The sequence below is a fragment of the Heterocephalus glaber genome, unplaced genomic scaffold (assembly GCF_053883595.1).
Source record: "Heterocephalus glaber isolate CG9 unplaced genomic scaffold, H.glaber_assembly_v1.0 deba00001610, whole genome shotgun sequence".
NCBI lineage: Eukaryota > Metazoa > Chordata > Mammalia > Rodentia > Bathyergidae > Heterocephalus > Heterocephalus glaber.
In genome coordinates, this window is record NW_028258381.1 from 36640668 (window position 1) to 36657678 (window position 17011).

The following is a 17011-nucleotide window of genomic DNA, read 5'->3' on the forward strand; positions in this document are numbered from 1 at the left end:
GAAGTACTTAGAAATTGGTCTTCAAATTTTCAAATGAAAGTAACATATACATCTTTCTACCCTGGAGTACATACTTTCATCTGCTAGAGAGTCTATTCCAGCAACCATATCCACAAAGCAGCAAGGAATACAGCCCTGGAGAGAAGCTCCACGTTGATGGTAGGTCTTCGGGCTTCTCACAGGAGAAGAAAGCTACCTAATACATTAGGAAAGCAGAATATTCGAACTAACTTGAGACAGAAACAAAAGAGTAAGATGAGTCCAAAGGCTCTTACAAGCCTCTTACACCTCTTCACACCTCATAAGGAAGCACACCAGGACAGGCTGTGGTAAGCCTGTGTGTTTATTTGAACATAAATGTTTGATTATAAATTATTAGGAGTTTAGAGATATTCACAGAAGCGGATGAAAACTAGAAATGGAAAGTATACAGAAAGCAAGAGCCAGTCATCAAAAACCCTGTGTCTCCAGGGAAAAGACTCTTTCAGAAAACTAATGCTTTCATTTCACCTCTCTTCTCTATTGACACTGTCTAGCTCTCAGATCTTTCCATCCCGTGAACAATCCCGTTGATCATGAACTGCCCCTGTAGGATTTGCTACCACAATGCTTCATTCTCGTTTTACACTTCCATTCTATCAAATGTAGTCAATAACCTGTCTGTAGGATGAGAGTATTGCAGATAAAAATCAATTCCCTCTGGAACTTATTTTCTGAAAAGCTTAGTGTACCACTGAAATTTAGGAAGCTCTCTCTTATAAATTGATCAAATGCTACAAAAAGTACTGTAGGAGTTTTAGAATTTTTTTTATTATTCGCAAAAGCTGGCATATAGCTAAAAGAAGTAAAAAGAAATATTTAGTCTTTTAAAATAATAGAAAAAGAAAAAGGGTATTATTTGGAATCATTTCAAGGAAGAGTGAAGGATGCACCTGGAAAAAATGTAACCATTTCACAAGCTGGAGCTTTTGTTACACGATCATTCTAGATAGGTCCTCAGCCCAAGCAGCTTTTTGGGCACAAGTGTGCTCTCTATACACACAGAGCTTTCTTTTTTTTTTTTTTTCTTGTTTTGTAGTGGCAAAATGCTAGCTAGAATATACAGCTCTAGCGTCTACAACTTAACACAAATAGTGCAGGAGAATGGAAGACACACCCAGAAGTTTCAGAGGCAAAGCGTACAGTTTTATTTGTAACACGAGCAGGTCAGTCTGGGACTTCTCTACAACCTCTTTGGGTTGAACAAAGTAGGTTATACTCTTGAGAGGGGGGTGGACTTGCAGGAGTTAACCACTTTGCATCGGTTACATACAGCCATGTCATCTGGGCCCAGTAAATTCATCAGTTATCAGGTATTACAGACAGCAAACTCAGTGCACAGAGCCACATTTCATTTATAATTTGCTGGGAGGTAGAAGTAATAAAACTTTTTGAGAACAAAGAAAATTCCTGAGATGTTTGAGAGGAAGTGTCAGGCTAGGCAGGCCTGGATATGTTGAGGGAATGGGGAAACCTCTTTGTCAGTAAGTCTGGCTTAAACTGCAAAGAAGCACGTGCCCCGTTCAGTTTCTCCACATTACCTCCTTTATCAAGGAAATCTCATTTCAAAACCTGTAAGCAAGATTGTTTCTGGACTCACCTTCCCTCTTCACCTATATACCTTACCTTTGTGAGCAATGCCTCCAATTTCCCCTCAGGAGCTTCTGGTCCAAGTATAAATGTAGCTTTACTGTTTGGTATTGGCCTACTTCTAAGAAAGCCAAGACATCGTCAGGTTTTGAGGGTGCGTGGATAAGCCACCTGCCCAAAGCACATTGGTTGCTCATGACTCAGCACTGCTCTCAGACCCACTCTGGATGTTTCTATTTTCAGCACACTGTAGATGACTCCTTAGAGAGTCCCTGACCTCACTCCCATGGTCCTTCAGTTTAGAGAAACACTCACAACAAGATGGTCTGTCTTCACAGTGACCAAGAAGACTTTCTGAATGCCTCAGAAGATCTCATATACCAAAGCACAGGAAGACTTCCAAGAGACTGCTCTGACCTCAGAACAGGCACATTTCAGGTTCAGGGGCTTCCTGGTTTGAGCTAGAATCTACTTCCTCATCTGTATTCATGAGCTGAGGGTGCAGTCAGCTCTGCAGAGGTCCTCACATTACTGACACAAACATAAGCATGCAAGGAAACAAACAAAAACCTTCCCAATCCCACAGTTCTACTAAAGACCCAAGAAAACAGGAAGGGAAAAGATCCTACAAAATGGTTACACTATTTCCCACTGTTGTTGACGGATTTAATTTCCTACTCTTAATTTCTACTTTAGGGTTTTTATAAGACTGTCTGAGAATTATTATTTTTGTTTCTGAACAACAAAAATGTTTGATTAGCTAACTGCCTGGGAAAAGATAAGTTTATTTAAAATAATACCAATTTAGGTTTTTTTCCCTATTAGCTCAGTCTTCAACTCATTAATAGGTACAGGAATAACTATAATCATAGAGACTGTATTTTCTCATATGTATTGGAGAAAAATGATAGCATCACAGCTTACATATTTAGGAATCCATAAGAAAAAGGGCAACAATTAGGGCTTCAGTCAATGGGCAACAAAGTATGTTATTCTGTCTGGGGAGATCTATGTTGATTTTACATCCTTCCTAGAATGTATGATTAATTAATGACTAATGTATGACTCCTTAGAAAATAGGTAAGAGAGAGGAAGGGGCTCCTGGCCCAGAGAAAGGGGCTCCTGAGCCACCTTCCCAATGCTCCGAGCTCAGAGGAGGTGAGCAGCACCTCACCCCCCCACCCCCCCTGCCCACCCCCGTTGAAATGAGAAGACACATAAACAAGTCTCAAAACCAGACTACCAGATCACCTGCAGCAACCCCAAAGGGAAATGAGATGGAACACTCTGATACTCAACCACCTAGACTCGCTGAACTGGCAACAAAAGAAGATCAGGAAAAAATGAAATCAGAAAGAACTTCTCAGATAACAGCAGACATTGAGCCCATAGTGCAAGACATGATTAATAAATCTAGAGAGGAGCTGAGGAACATGATGGAAGCCTAACACAGGAAACAAATGGACCCCATAAAACAGATGCAAACAGATTTCCAGGAGATTAAAAGCTCCACTAAAAGTCTACACAGCAGAATGAGCCAATGTGAGGACAGAATTTCAGATATAGAAGATAAGATTGCAATTGGTGACCAGGAAAAGAAAAATTGCTTCAAAATTGTAAGGGACCATGAGAAATCAATCCAACAGCTGGTAGATGAATGCAAAGAAAAATAACGTAAGACTGATTGGAGTCAATGAAGAAACAGGAGAGAGTGCAGATGACATAAAAAAACTGTTCACAGAAGTGATGGCAGAAAACTTCCCAAGCAGGGGAAAAGAAATTGACATACAGATAAGTGAGGCATATAGGACTCTAACTAGCCTTGATCAAAAAAAAAATCTACACATAGGCATAAAAACTTAAGATTCCAGAAACCCCAAAGATGAACAAAGTTCTACAAGCAGTGAGAGAAAAGAAACAAATCACATACAAAGGAAAGCCCATCAGAACCACAGCAGACTTCTCAATGCAAACCCTCCAGGCAAGAAGAGCTTGGAGTGCCATATTTCAAGCCCTAAAGGAAAACAGCCTCCAAGCCAAATTGATGTACCCTACAAAACTACCTTTCAAAATTGATGGAGAAATAAGATACTTTCATGACAAAGGGCACCTTAGGAACTACGTGAATACCAAACCAGCACTCCAAAGAATTTTACACAATAGCCTAGGAACAGACAGTGAGGATCACAACCCCAGGAAGCAAAGCAGAATGAATTCATCAGGCGCAACAAGAAATTAAATGTAAAGGGGGAGAACACAACAAAAAGAAAAAGTCATGACAATGATGAATCAATACATATCAATTTTAACCATCAATGTCAATGGTCGCAATTCACCAATCAAAAGAAATACACTGGCAGAATGGGTCAAGAAGCAAAATCCAACAATATGCTGCATACAAGAAACACACTTAATTCAAAAGGAAACTCATAGACTGAAAGTTAAAGGGTGGCAAACAATAGCCATGAGAAGGGAACCTGAAAAAAAGCAAGAGTAGCAATCCTCTTGGCAGATCAAGTAGATTTCAAACCAACACTGATTAAGAGAAACAAAGAAGGACACTACATCCTTGTAAAGGGAACAATCCAAGAGGAAGAGATGACAATCATAAATATCTATGCACCAAACACTAGTGTACCCAACTATATAAAACAAATACTAATGGACATGAAACGTCATATATGCACTAATATAATTGCAGGGGGGGCCTCAATGCCCCACTGTCACAAATAGATAAACTAGACAAAAAATGAGTAATGAAATACTAGAACTCAATTGAACTCTTGAACAAATGAACTTAACAGATGTTTACAGTGTTTCACCCACAAAATCAGAATACACATTCTTTTCAGCTGCACACAGGTCATTCTCCAAAATGGACCACATATTTGCTCATAGAACATGTTTAAGTAAGTGCAAAGGAACTGAAGTTATTTCCTGTATATTAGACCACGGAGCGATGAAATTGGAGATCCATAGCAAAAGAAACTGCAAAAATTTCATAAACACATAGAAATTGAACAACACACTTCTGAATAACCAAAGGGTCACAGAGGAAATTAAAGAAGAAATCAGACAGTTCCTTCAATTAAATGACAATGACAATGCAACATATCAGAATCTGTGGGACACAATGAAAGCAGTCTTACGAGGGAAATTCATAGCACTGAAGACTCATATTAGGAAAACAGAGCCAGCCCAATTAAACAACCTGATGCTGAACCTTAAGCTTCTAGAAAAAGAAGAGCAGGACAAACCCAAAGCTCATACAAGGGAGGAAATTACAAAGATCAGAGCAGAAATCAATTCAATGCAGATTAAGAGAACGATACAAAAAAATCAATGAAGCCAAGACTTGGTTCTTCAAAAGAATAAACAAAATTGAGAAGCCCTTAGCCAACCTTATCAGAAAAAGGAAAGAAAAGGCCCAAATCCATGCAATTAGGAATGAAAAGGGTGAAATTACAACAGACCCACCAGAAATCCAGAGGATCATCAATACCTACTTCCAGAACCTATATGCCAATAAGATAGAAAACACAGAAGAAATGGACAGATTCCTAGATACGTATGAATTACCAAAGTTGAACGAAGAAGATCAAAAAATTCTAAACAACCCAATATCAATCAATGAAATTGAAAACGTAATTAAAAACTTACCAACTAAGAAAAGCCTGGGTCGGGCCGGGGATGTAGCTCAGTGGTTCCACTGCCTGCCTCAAAAGTGCAAGGTCCCCATGAAAACAGATATTTCTTAAAAATTGTAAGGGATCATGAGAAATCAATTCAACAGCTGCTAGATGATGCAAAGAAGAATAACATAAGACTGATAGGAGTCCATGAAAATGCAGGTGAAAGTACAAATGACATAAAAAAACTGTTCACAGAAGTAATAGTAGAAAACTTCCCAGACAGAGGAGGAGAGTTGGACATACAGATAAGCGAGGCATATAGAACTCCACCCAGCCATGATCAAAAAAAAATCTACACCTAGACATATAATTGTCAAGATCCCAGAAACCCAACAGAAGAATAAAATCCTACAGGCAGTTAGAGAAAAGAAACAAATCACCTATAAAGAAAAGCCCATCAGAATCACAGCAGACTTCTCAACACACACCCTCAAATCAAGGAGAGCATGGAGTGAAGTATTTCAAGCCCTAAAAGAAAATAACTTCCAACCTAGACTGTTGTATCCTGAAAAATTATCTTTCAAAATTGATGGGGAAATTAGATACTTCCATGACAAAGAACACCTGAGAAATTTCATGAACACCAAACCAGCACTCCAAACAATTCTAAGCAATATCCTAGAAAAAGGAAATGAAGGTCACAACTCCATGAGGCTCAACAGAGAGAAGACACCAGACAAGGTAAGAAACTAAAGGGAAAGGGGGAAAAAGAAATGAGTCAACAACAGTAAAACATCATAACAAGGATGAGTCAATAACTATCAATTATAACTATCAATGCTAATGGACTCAATTCACCAATCAAAAGAAGTACACTGACAGAATGGATTAAGAAGCAAAATCCAGCAATATGCTGTATACAAGAAACACACCTAACTCAAAAAGATATTCATAGACTGAAAGTAAAAGGATGGAAAACGGCTCTCCACACGACAGGAACCCAGAAAAGAGCAGGGGTAGCAATCTTATTTGGAGACAAAGTAGATTTCAAACCAAAACTAATTAAGAGAGACAAAGATGGTCACTACATCCTTGTGAAGGGAACAATCCAAGGGGAAGAGATGACAATCATAAATACGAATGCCCCTAACTATACAAAACACATATTAATGGACATGAAAAACCAAATAAGCACTAATACAATGGTAGTGGGGGACCTCAATAACCCACTATCACAAATAGACAGATCATCTAGACAAAAAATTAACAATGAAATTCTAGAACTGAACCAAGCTATTGAAAAAATGGACTTAGTAGATATTTACAGAGTGTTCCACTCCACAAAATCAGAACACACATTCTTTTCAGCTGCACACGGGTCATTCACCAAAATAGACCACATGCTAGCTCACAGAACATGTCTATGTCAATATAAAAGAACTGAAGTTACCCCCTGTATATTATCAGACCACAGTGCAATAAAATTGGAGATCAATAACATGAGAAACTGCAAAACTCCCACAACCACCTGGAAATTGAATAAGACCCTCCTGAACAACCAATGGGTCACAGAGGAAATTAAAGAAGAAATTAGTTTCTACAAGTAAATGACGACACCAGTACAAAATTTAGGAATCTATGGGACACAATGAGAGCAGTCCTACGTGAGAAATTCATAGCAGTGAATGCCCATATTAGGAAAACAGAGAGAAATATCAGATAAATAATCTAATGCAGAACCTCAAACTCCTAGAAAAAGAAGACAATTAGAAACCCAAAGCCCACACAAGAGAGGAAATTATAAAGATCAGAACAGAAATCAATGCAATGGAGACTAAGAGAACGATACAAAAAAATCAATGAATCAAAAGAGTTGGTTTTTTGAAAGAATAAAACAGATCAACCTTTAGCCAACCTTATCAAAAAAAGGAAAGAAAAGACTTGAATCCATGCAATTAAGAACGAAAAAGGGGAAGTCACAACAGAACTAGAAGAAATCCAGAGGATCATCAATACCTACTTCGAGAACCTGTACTCAAATAAAATGGAAAACACAGAAGAAATGGACAGATTCCTAGATACATATGAATTGCCAAAGTTAAATGAAGAAGATATAGAAATTCTAAACACCCCAACTACAATGAGTGAAATAGAAAATGTAATAAAAAATTTACCAACAAAAAAAGCCCAGGTCCTGATGGCTTCACTGCTGAATTCTTCAAAATATTTAAAGAAGAACTAATACCATTACTCTTTAAACTCATCAAGGAAATTGAAAGGGAAGCAAGGCTTCCAAACTCATTCCTAGAAGCAAGTATGACTTTGATTCCAAAACCAGGGAAAGACACAACCCAGAAAGAGAACTACAGGACATTCTCCCTAACGAACATAGATGCAAAAATCGTCAACAAGATACTGGCAAACAGAATACAGAGGGTCATCAAGAAGATCATACACCCTGATCAAGTCAGATTTATCCCAGGGATGCAAGGATGGTTCAAAATACATAAATCAATAAATGTAATACACTATATTAACAGAGTCAAGGACAAAAACCATATCATCATCTCAATAGATGCAGAAAAGGCATTGGACAAAATCTAACACCCATTCATGATAAAAAAAAAAAAACCTACAGAAAATTGGAATAGAAGGTCTTTATCTCAACCTGATTAAGGCTATCTATGAAAAACCAACAGCCAACATCATACTAAATGGTCAAAAACTGAAAACATTCACACTAAAATCAGGAGCAAGACAAGGATGCCCACTATCACCACTCCTGTTCAACACAGTTTTGGAAACATTAGTCACAGAAATTAGAAAAGAGAAAGAAATAAAAGGAATAAAGATAGGAAAGGAAGAAGTTAAACTGTCATTATTTGTTGGTGATATGATACTTTATATGGAAGACCCAAAAAACTCTAGCAAAAGACTTCTGGACTTAATTGACAGATTCAGTAGAGTAGCTGGATATAAGGTCAACACTCAAAAACCAATAGCCTTCTTATACACAAATAGCAGACTCATTGAGAGAGAAATTAGGGAAACAATTCCTTTTATAATAGCATCCAAAAAATGAAATATCTAGGAATCAATCTAACAAAGGAAGCAAAAGACCTCTATGCTGAAAATTACAGCACTCTGAAAAAGGAGATCGAGGAGGATATAAGAAAATGGAAAGATATCCCTTGTTCCTGGGTAGGAAGAATCAATATAGTGAAAATGGCCATACTTCCAAAACTGCTATATAGATATGAAGCAATGCTGATTGAAATTCCAACAATATACTTCACAGAACTAGAGAAAACAATCCAAAAATTCATTTGCAACCAGAAGAGACCTACAATAGCAAAAGCAATTCTGGGCATCAGAGACATGGCTGGGGGTATCACAATACCCAACTTGAAGCTATACTACAAAGCTACTGTGATAAAAACAGCATGGTACTGGCAAAGAAACAGACCTGAGGATCAGTGGAATAGATTAGAAGATGCAAAAACAACTTCAGACATACTCAGCTACCTCATCTTTGACAAAGGAGCCAACCACCCTCATTGGAGGAATGATAGCCTATTAAATAAATAGTGTTGGAAAAACTGGATTTCAACCTAACAGAGATTAAAACTAGATCCATATCTATCACTATGCACTAAACTAAGATCTAAGTGGATTAAAGTTTTAAATATTAAAACAGAAACACTAAGCTTGCTGGAAGATAAGTTAGGTAGAACTCTTGAAGACATCGGCATAGGAAAAGACTTTATGAACAAAACTTCAGTAGCACAGGAACTAGCAGAAAGAATCAACAACTGGGATTTCATCTTATTGAAAAGCTTCTGCACTGCAAGAGAAACCACCAACAGAGGTAAGAGACAACCTACAATGTGGGAAAAAAATTTTAGCAGCTGTACCTCAGACAAAGGACTACTATCTAGAATATATAAAGAACTGAAAAAAATCAGACCCCCCCAAATTCAACAACCCAATTCAAAAATGGGCATCTGAAATGAACAGACATTTCTCAGACAAAGAAGTAAAAGCAGCAAATAAACATATGAAAAAGCGTTCAACATCACTGATCATTGGAGAGATGCAGATGAAAACAACACTGAGATTCCACCTCACCCCACAAACAATGGCTGGTATCAAAAATCAACCAATAACAAATGCTGGTGGGGATGTGGAGAGAAAGGAACCCTTCTCCATTGTTGGTGGGAGTGCAGACTGGTGCAACCACTATGGAAATCAGTGTGGAGATACCTCAAAGAACTAGGACTAGAGGTCCCGCTTGACCCAGCTATTTCCCTGTTGGGTATTTTCCCCCCAAAATTAAAAGAATCATACCACAGAGATATATGTGTACCCATATTTATAGCAGCACAGTTTGTAATAGCTAAAGCTTGGAAACAGCCCAAGTGCCCATCAACTGGAAACCGGATAAAGAAAATGTGGTTTTTTAATAAAATGGACTACTACTCAGCCGTAAAGAACCAGAAACTAGAGACATTTATAGCTAAATGGATGCATATTGAGGCTATCCTCTTAAGTGAAATAAATAGGACACACATGTGTAAATACCAAATAGTTTCTCTAGTGTGAGAAACTGAGAGTGTAAATAAGGACTAAAAGGGTTAATAACTAATAATTGATACTTTGAAATAGGAAAAGGTCCAACAGGGTAGGGGTGGTGGGAGGGGAAGGGGAAAGGAAAGAATGGCAAGGAAAAATTATGAGAAAAGAAAAAAACCATGAAAACGAAGTATGTAAATAGGGAAGGGTTTAGGGGTGAAAGGCACACAGATAATGGAGAAAAAATAAGAACCAAGATGCATCATGTACAGGTACAAGCAACCAAAGATAAATCTAAATGTACTGTATATCTAAAATGTATCAATAAAAGAATTTTTAAAAAATAAAACAAAAAAAAGTGCAAGGTCCCAAGTTTGATTCCTGGTACCAAAAAAAAAAAAAAAAAAAAAAAAAAGAAAAGAAAGAAAAGCCCAGGTTCTGATGGCTTCACTGCAAATTCTAAAAGACATTTAGAGAGGAACTACTGCCACTACTGTTTAAACTCTTCAACAAATTTGAAAGAGAGCCAATACTCCCTAATTCACTCCTGAAAGCAGGCATCACCTTGATCCCCAAAGCAGAGAAAGACTCAACTGAAAAAGAGAACTATAGGCCAATATCACTAATGAACATAGATGCAAAAATCCTTAATAAGGTACTGGCAAATAGAATGCACAAGATAATCAAGAAGATCATACACCCTGATCAAGTGGGATTTATCCCAGGGATGCAGGGATGGTTCAACATACACAGGTCAATCAATGTAATACAATATATCAATAGAGCCAAGGACAAAAACCATATGATTATCTCCATAGATGCAAAAAAAGCATTTGACAAGATCCAATATGCATTTATGATAAAAACCCTACAAAAAATTGGAATAGATGGTCTCTACCTCAATCTGATAAAAGCCATCTATGAAAAACCAACAGCCAATATCATACTAAAAGGTCAAAGACTGAAATCCTTCACACTAAAATCAGGAACAAGACAAGGATGTCCACTATTACCACTTCTGTTCAATATAGTTTTGGAAATATTAGCCAAAGAAATTAGACAAGAGAAAGAAATAGAAGGAATAAAGATGGGAAATGAAGAAGTCAAATTGTCATTATTTGCAGATGACATGATACTCTATATAAAAGACCCCAAGAACTCCACCAAAAATCTTCTAGACTTAATAACCAAATTCAGTAGAGTAGCTGGACACAAGGTCAACACACAAAAATCAATAGCTTTCCTCTACATGAACAACAGACTCACTGAGAAAGAAATAGGGCAAACGATTCCTTTCACAATAGCATCCAAAAAACTGAAATAACTAGGAATCAACCTAACAAAAGAAACCAAAGACCTTTTCCCTGAAAACTATAGCACTCTGAAAAGAGAGATTAAAGATGATATCAGAAAATGGACAGACATCCCCAGCTCCTGGGTAGGAAGGATCAACATAGTGAAAAGGGCCATACTTCCAAAACTGCTATATAGATTCACTGCAATCCCAATTGAAATCCCAGCAGCATACTTCACAGACCTTGAGAAAACAATCCAAAATTTCATTTGGAACAAGAAGAGACCCAGAATAGCAAAAGTAATTCTGAGTAACAGAGACATGGCAGAAAGTATCACAATCCCCAACCTGCAACTATACTACAAAGCTACTGTGATAATAACACCATGGTACTGGCAAAGAAGCAGACCTGAAGACCAATGGAACAGATTAGAAGATCCTGAAACAACTCCAGACACACTCAGCCACCTCATCTTCGATAAAGGAGTCAAACACCCTCACTGAAGGAAAAATAGCCTCTTTAATAAATAGTGCTGGAACAATATATCTTTCACCATGCACTAAACTAAAATAGAAATGGATTAAAGATCTAAATATTAAAATAGAAACGCTGAATCGGCTGGAACAGAGGTTAGGTAGAACTCTTGAAGACATTGGTGCAGGAAAAGATTTTATGAACAAAACCTCAGTTGCCCATGAACTAGCACAAACAATAAACAAGTGGGATCTCTTCTTGTTAAAAAGCTTCTGCATAGCAAGAGAAACCACCAGCAATGTGAGTAGACAACCCACAGTGCAGGAAAAAATCTTCACCTGCTCTTCCTCAGACAAAGGCTTACTATCTCAAATCTACAAAGAACTTAAAAAGATCAGACTTCCCAAATTTATAGACCCAATCTGAAAATGTTCATCTGAAATGAACAGACATTTCTCGGACAAAGAAGTAGAATTAGCAAACAAACATATGAAAAAATGTTTAACATCACTGGTCATTCAAGAGATGCAAATGAAAACAACGCTGAGATTCCACCTCACCCCAGAAAGAATGGCCGCTATCATGAAATCAACTAATAATGGTGGGGCTGTGGGTAAAGTGGAACCCTGCTCCACTGCTGGTGGGAGTGTAGACTGGTGCAACCACTGTGGAAATCGGTATGGAGATACCTCAAAGAACTAAGACTAGAGGTCCCATTTGACCCAGGCATTCCCCTGCTGGGTATCTTCCCCAAAGAATTAAAAGAATCATACCACAGTGATATATGTGCACCCATGTTCATAGCAGCACAGTTTGTAATAGTTAAACTTGGAAGCAGCCCAAATACCCATCAACTGGAGACTGGATAAAGAAAATGTGTTTTTTTAATAAAATGGAGTACTACTCAGCCATAAAAAACGAGAAATCAGAGACATTTATAGCTAAGTGGATGCACACTGAGGTGAAACTCTTAAGTGAAATAAATAGGACACACATGCGTAAATACCAAATAGTTTCTCTAGTGTGAGAAACTGAAAGTGTAAATAAGGACTAAAAGGCATAATAGATAATGTGAAATAGGAAGAAAAGGAGCAAACGGGAAGCAGAATTGGGAGGGGTAGTGGAAAGGAAAGAAAGGAATGGAATTAATATGAGAAAATGAAAAAATGGAACAAAGTCTTTGTAAATAGGGGGGAATGGAGGGTTGAAAGGAGGGCAGGGGAAGGGGGAACAATAAGAACCAAGAGAGATTATGTAAAGGTGCAAATTTCCAATGATGAATGTCATTATATTGTATACCTAAAATGTACCAATGATTAGAATGAATAATCGATAATGCAAAATAGGAACAATGGTCCAATGGGGTAGGGGAAGTGGGAAGGGCAGGGGAAAGGAAAGCAGGGGAAGGAAAAATTATGAGAAATGGAAAAAAAGGAAACAAAGTCTTTTACATAGGGAAGGGTGGAGGGGGTGAAGGGAGGGCAGAGAATGGGGAAAAAATAAGAACCAAGATGCATCATGTACAGGTACAAGTACCCAATGATAAATGCAAATGTACTTTATACCTAAAATGTACCAATAAAGAATTTAAGGGGGAAAAAAAAGAAAATAGGTAAGAAATGTCCTTGATGTACATAATAGAGTCAAAAAGAATTTTAGAGAACGTTAAGTCCAATTTTCTCCTTTTACAAGATAAAGAAATTGAGGAAGGCTCAGAGAGGTGAAATAACTTGATATTTTATATCGGAAATAGGGTGGAAGGCTGGGTCACATTCCAGTTAGGTGTTCTAATCTTTGCACTAACAATGACTCCAAACAGCACCAAGACTTGGGACCACTGATGAGGAAAGGTGGCCTAGGTGCTGGTCCAAGGACTGCTGCCAGCCTGGCAGGAAAACCAACCACCCAGTACTTCCCTAGAAGTTACCCACTTTCATGATTGTGAGGACTACAGTAAAAAAAGTACAGGATGTGCCCTGAGAACAAATAAAAGGGGACCTGACTATTTGGAATCAGGGAAGGTTTTCCAGAAAACATTACTGAGCACCAAGGGGTGACCATGTAATTTATTTTATAAACTAGCAGTAAAAGAGGACACCTGAAACTAACTAGGATAACATATGAACTGAGCCACCCAAAATGTGGGGTCCTTTGGAGCAGAAAGGTAAATTAGTACTGACCAGGTGAGGTAAGACGCTGACTATGTGAGGTGAGGAAGCATCTGAATGTGTTAGCAAGGGGTGACTGCCAGAGATGTGACCTCAGAGGCTTCACAATATGCTATCAATCCACATGTCTCCTTTAGTCACACAACAACCCTAAGTAGACCCTGGTAGCTCCATCCCAAGGGTCATAAGACAATTCTGGGAGGTGATAGAACTATTTTACATCTTGATTATGAGAGTGTATCAATGACTGTATATGCCTGATAAAATTCACTGAACTGTGCATCATAAAGAGTGAATTTTATACATTCATTTTTAAAATGAAAGGGAAGCAAGATACCTCTGAAGAGAGGAAGACTGGAGCAAAAGGCTGGGAAGAATACTTTTTTCCCTAATGAGCTCACTGGCTTATGGCCATGGGCAAAGCACAAAGAGACAGGGCTCCTGAACATGAAGCGCAGCTGTGTTTCAAAGGGACTCAGACTGGGAAGGGGACTGCTAAGCCACTAACGGCAGGGTGGCCTTCCTTGACTCTCTGTTACTCTCCTGTCTGCTTCTGTGTTTATCTACCTGGCTTTCTCTCTGCCTCTTGGGCTTGTAATCCCTCCTTCCCACATTACCACCCTCTGGAGAATAGCATCTCTCAGTGACCATCTCTCCTCAGCAGCCCTGTCAGTTCAGAACATATGTAGTTCAAGTTTTTCCAAGAAATGATTCTACAGGCTTTATGGTTTCATAGCAGAGAGTTCTTTAAAGATTCTGATTAGTGATTAATTCCTGTTATCTGTGATCTACAATTAGCTGCTATCAGAGGAAGGAATCATGAGCTCAAATATGGCCCATAGGGTTTATCCTTCAGCAGGAAATGTGAAGGTAAGTCACTTCCTAGAAAAGGAAGAATGACTGGAGGGCTCATTATATGTCAACAGATAGGATTTCTTTAAAGTTATAGATTAGCCGGGGATTTAGCTCAGTGGTTCTGCCGCCTGCTTTGAAAGCACAAGGTCCCAAGTTCGATCCCCGGTACCAAAAAGAAAAAAACAAAGACAAAAACTAAAAAAATAAATAAATAAATAAAGTTACAGATTAAATGAACCTGGGGACAGAACACCCTGGAGAAATGATAAAATCAATCAAAGGTAAAGAAAAAGAAACAAGATGTGTTTAAAAAACAGTAAGTAAACTATTCTGCCTAAAACACAGGACTTTTTATAGCAGGGTAAAACAGTGTAAGTGGACAGAGCCAGAATCAAATTTCAAATGGTGGGACCAGAGAAAGAATAAAGCACAGGTAACAATCTGGAGGAAAAAGGCCACTTGTAGGAGCACAATGAAAAGTTCACTCCACTGTATGCTCTTCTTCCTAGGGCAGCAAGTATCCAGTGAGGGTGGCAGATGGTGGAGTCAGGGTGGGTCTGCACATAGCTCTGCAAAAAGAAGTTCACAGGACAAAGGTTTGGCTGTATTTCCCTGGCTTCATCCAAGAAAGAAAAAGAAACTGAATTGGGTTCACAGAAGACTACCAAGTAGACTGCTGTAGAGACAGGACAGGGTCTTGCTTCACTATGGCTCAGAATAGGTATTTCTTTTTTTCCCCCAAGGACAAACTTCATTGAGCCACTCACCTCTAGTTCTCTTTCTCCTGCACAGTCTTGGTTCCATGGAGTCACCCAGTCTGGTGAGCAGCAATGAGACCCACTTTTCGACCTGCCAGGGCATCTCTGCGGATGGTTGAGGGTTTGCCAATGTGCTGGTGATTATCACCTCCAAAGGGATGCTCCACAGGACTCATGGCCACACCCCGCACACATGGCCAGCAGTTCCTCTTTGCCTTATACTTGTGATAAGCACGACCAGCCTTTAAGATAGGTTTATCAATTCTGCCACCGCCAGGCAGTACACCAACAACAGCTCTGTTGGCAGAAGAGATGACCTTCTTGGAACCCGAGGGCAGCTTCACGTGGATCTCCTTGGTTTCAGGGCTGTGGGAGATGACTGTGGCATAGTCCCCAGAGGCTCGGGCCAGCTTGCCCCAGTCCCCAGACTTCTCCAGGGAGCATACAATGGTACCCTCAGGCATGGTGCCCACAGGAAGAACATTGCCAATGTTGAGTTGGGCTTTTTTTTTTGGTAGCGGGGATCGAACTCTGGTCCTTGCACTTGTGCACCAGGCGGTGAAACCACTGAGCTAAATTCCTGGCCCAAGTTGGGCCTTTTTGCTGCAATGCACGAACTGGCCCGTGTGGATGCCCTCAGCAGCGATGAACAGCTCCGTACCTTCTTGAATCAGTACGGATCCCAGGAGACCACCTTACCGAGTGGAGCACTGCGGCCTAAGTCGTGGATGATGTTATTCATGATGCCCTTGATATAGCCATGCCGTTCTGTGAAGTTCACAGTGCATAAACAAGCAGCACCCTTGCGATGCTTCACATGCGTGCAAAACAGCCAGCACCCTTCCTCTGTCCACGGATCACGCGGCCCAAGGTGGCAGATCTGCTCCTGAGCTTGGCCGAAAGAGGAAACCCAGAATAGGTATTTCTTAAAATGATCAGGCTCCTTTTGTCTGTATAGAAACAACATTATAATAGTAATGTAGCTTCCTAGATACTCTGATACTGGAGATAGAGTGGCCTAAAGAATACATAGAAACCAAATGTGCATTGTAAGGTGCTGTTCCTCATTGCAAAGTGTAGTCCTCTGAGTAGGATAAAGACTAAGAATTCAAACCAACGAAAAACAAAAGAAACAAACCCTAGTTTGGGAGGTGTAGAACTGAAGATCTGATTCTGGACATGATGAAGAATCACTCATCTTGCCCATAGGATGTCTATTCTCAGCACTGAAAGTAGAACTCAACACATTTAAAAGAAGCTCTGAGGAAGACTGAAAGGGCAAGCCACAGAGACTAGGAAAATATAAGCTGAACAATACAGTAAGCAATGGATTTGTGCCTAGTTATCTATAAAGAAGTCCTACAAACCAATAAGAAAAATATGGATAACCCAACAAGGAAAATTGGCAAAATATTTGAAGGTTAAAAAGACAAAATTATATGAAACAAGTGGAACTTTCTTATATGTCGGGAAAAGAACAGAAAGCAATAAAGAATCATGAACCACTAGATTGACAAAATGTAAAAATCTGACAATATCAAGTGCTGATGAAGAGCTGAAGTATTAAACTCCATGACAATGGTGGGAATGTAAATTGGTTCAGTAACTTTGAAATAGCTGAATATCTG

General features: G+C 39.0%; 1 protein-coding gene and 1 pseudogene across 1 annotated transcript in view; both read right to left on the reverse strand.

Moving 5' to 3' along the window:
- Sdk1 (sidekick cell adhesion molecule 1) overlaps window positions 1-17011 on the reverse strand; it is an 827695-nt gene that overhangs the window by 443807 nt on the left and 366877 nt on the right. The window lies entirely within an intron of this gene.
- On the reverse strand, window positions 2835-16581 carry LOC147822698 (large ribosomal subunit protein uL2 pseudogene; annotated as a pseudogene).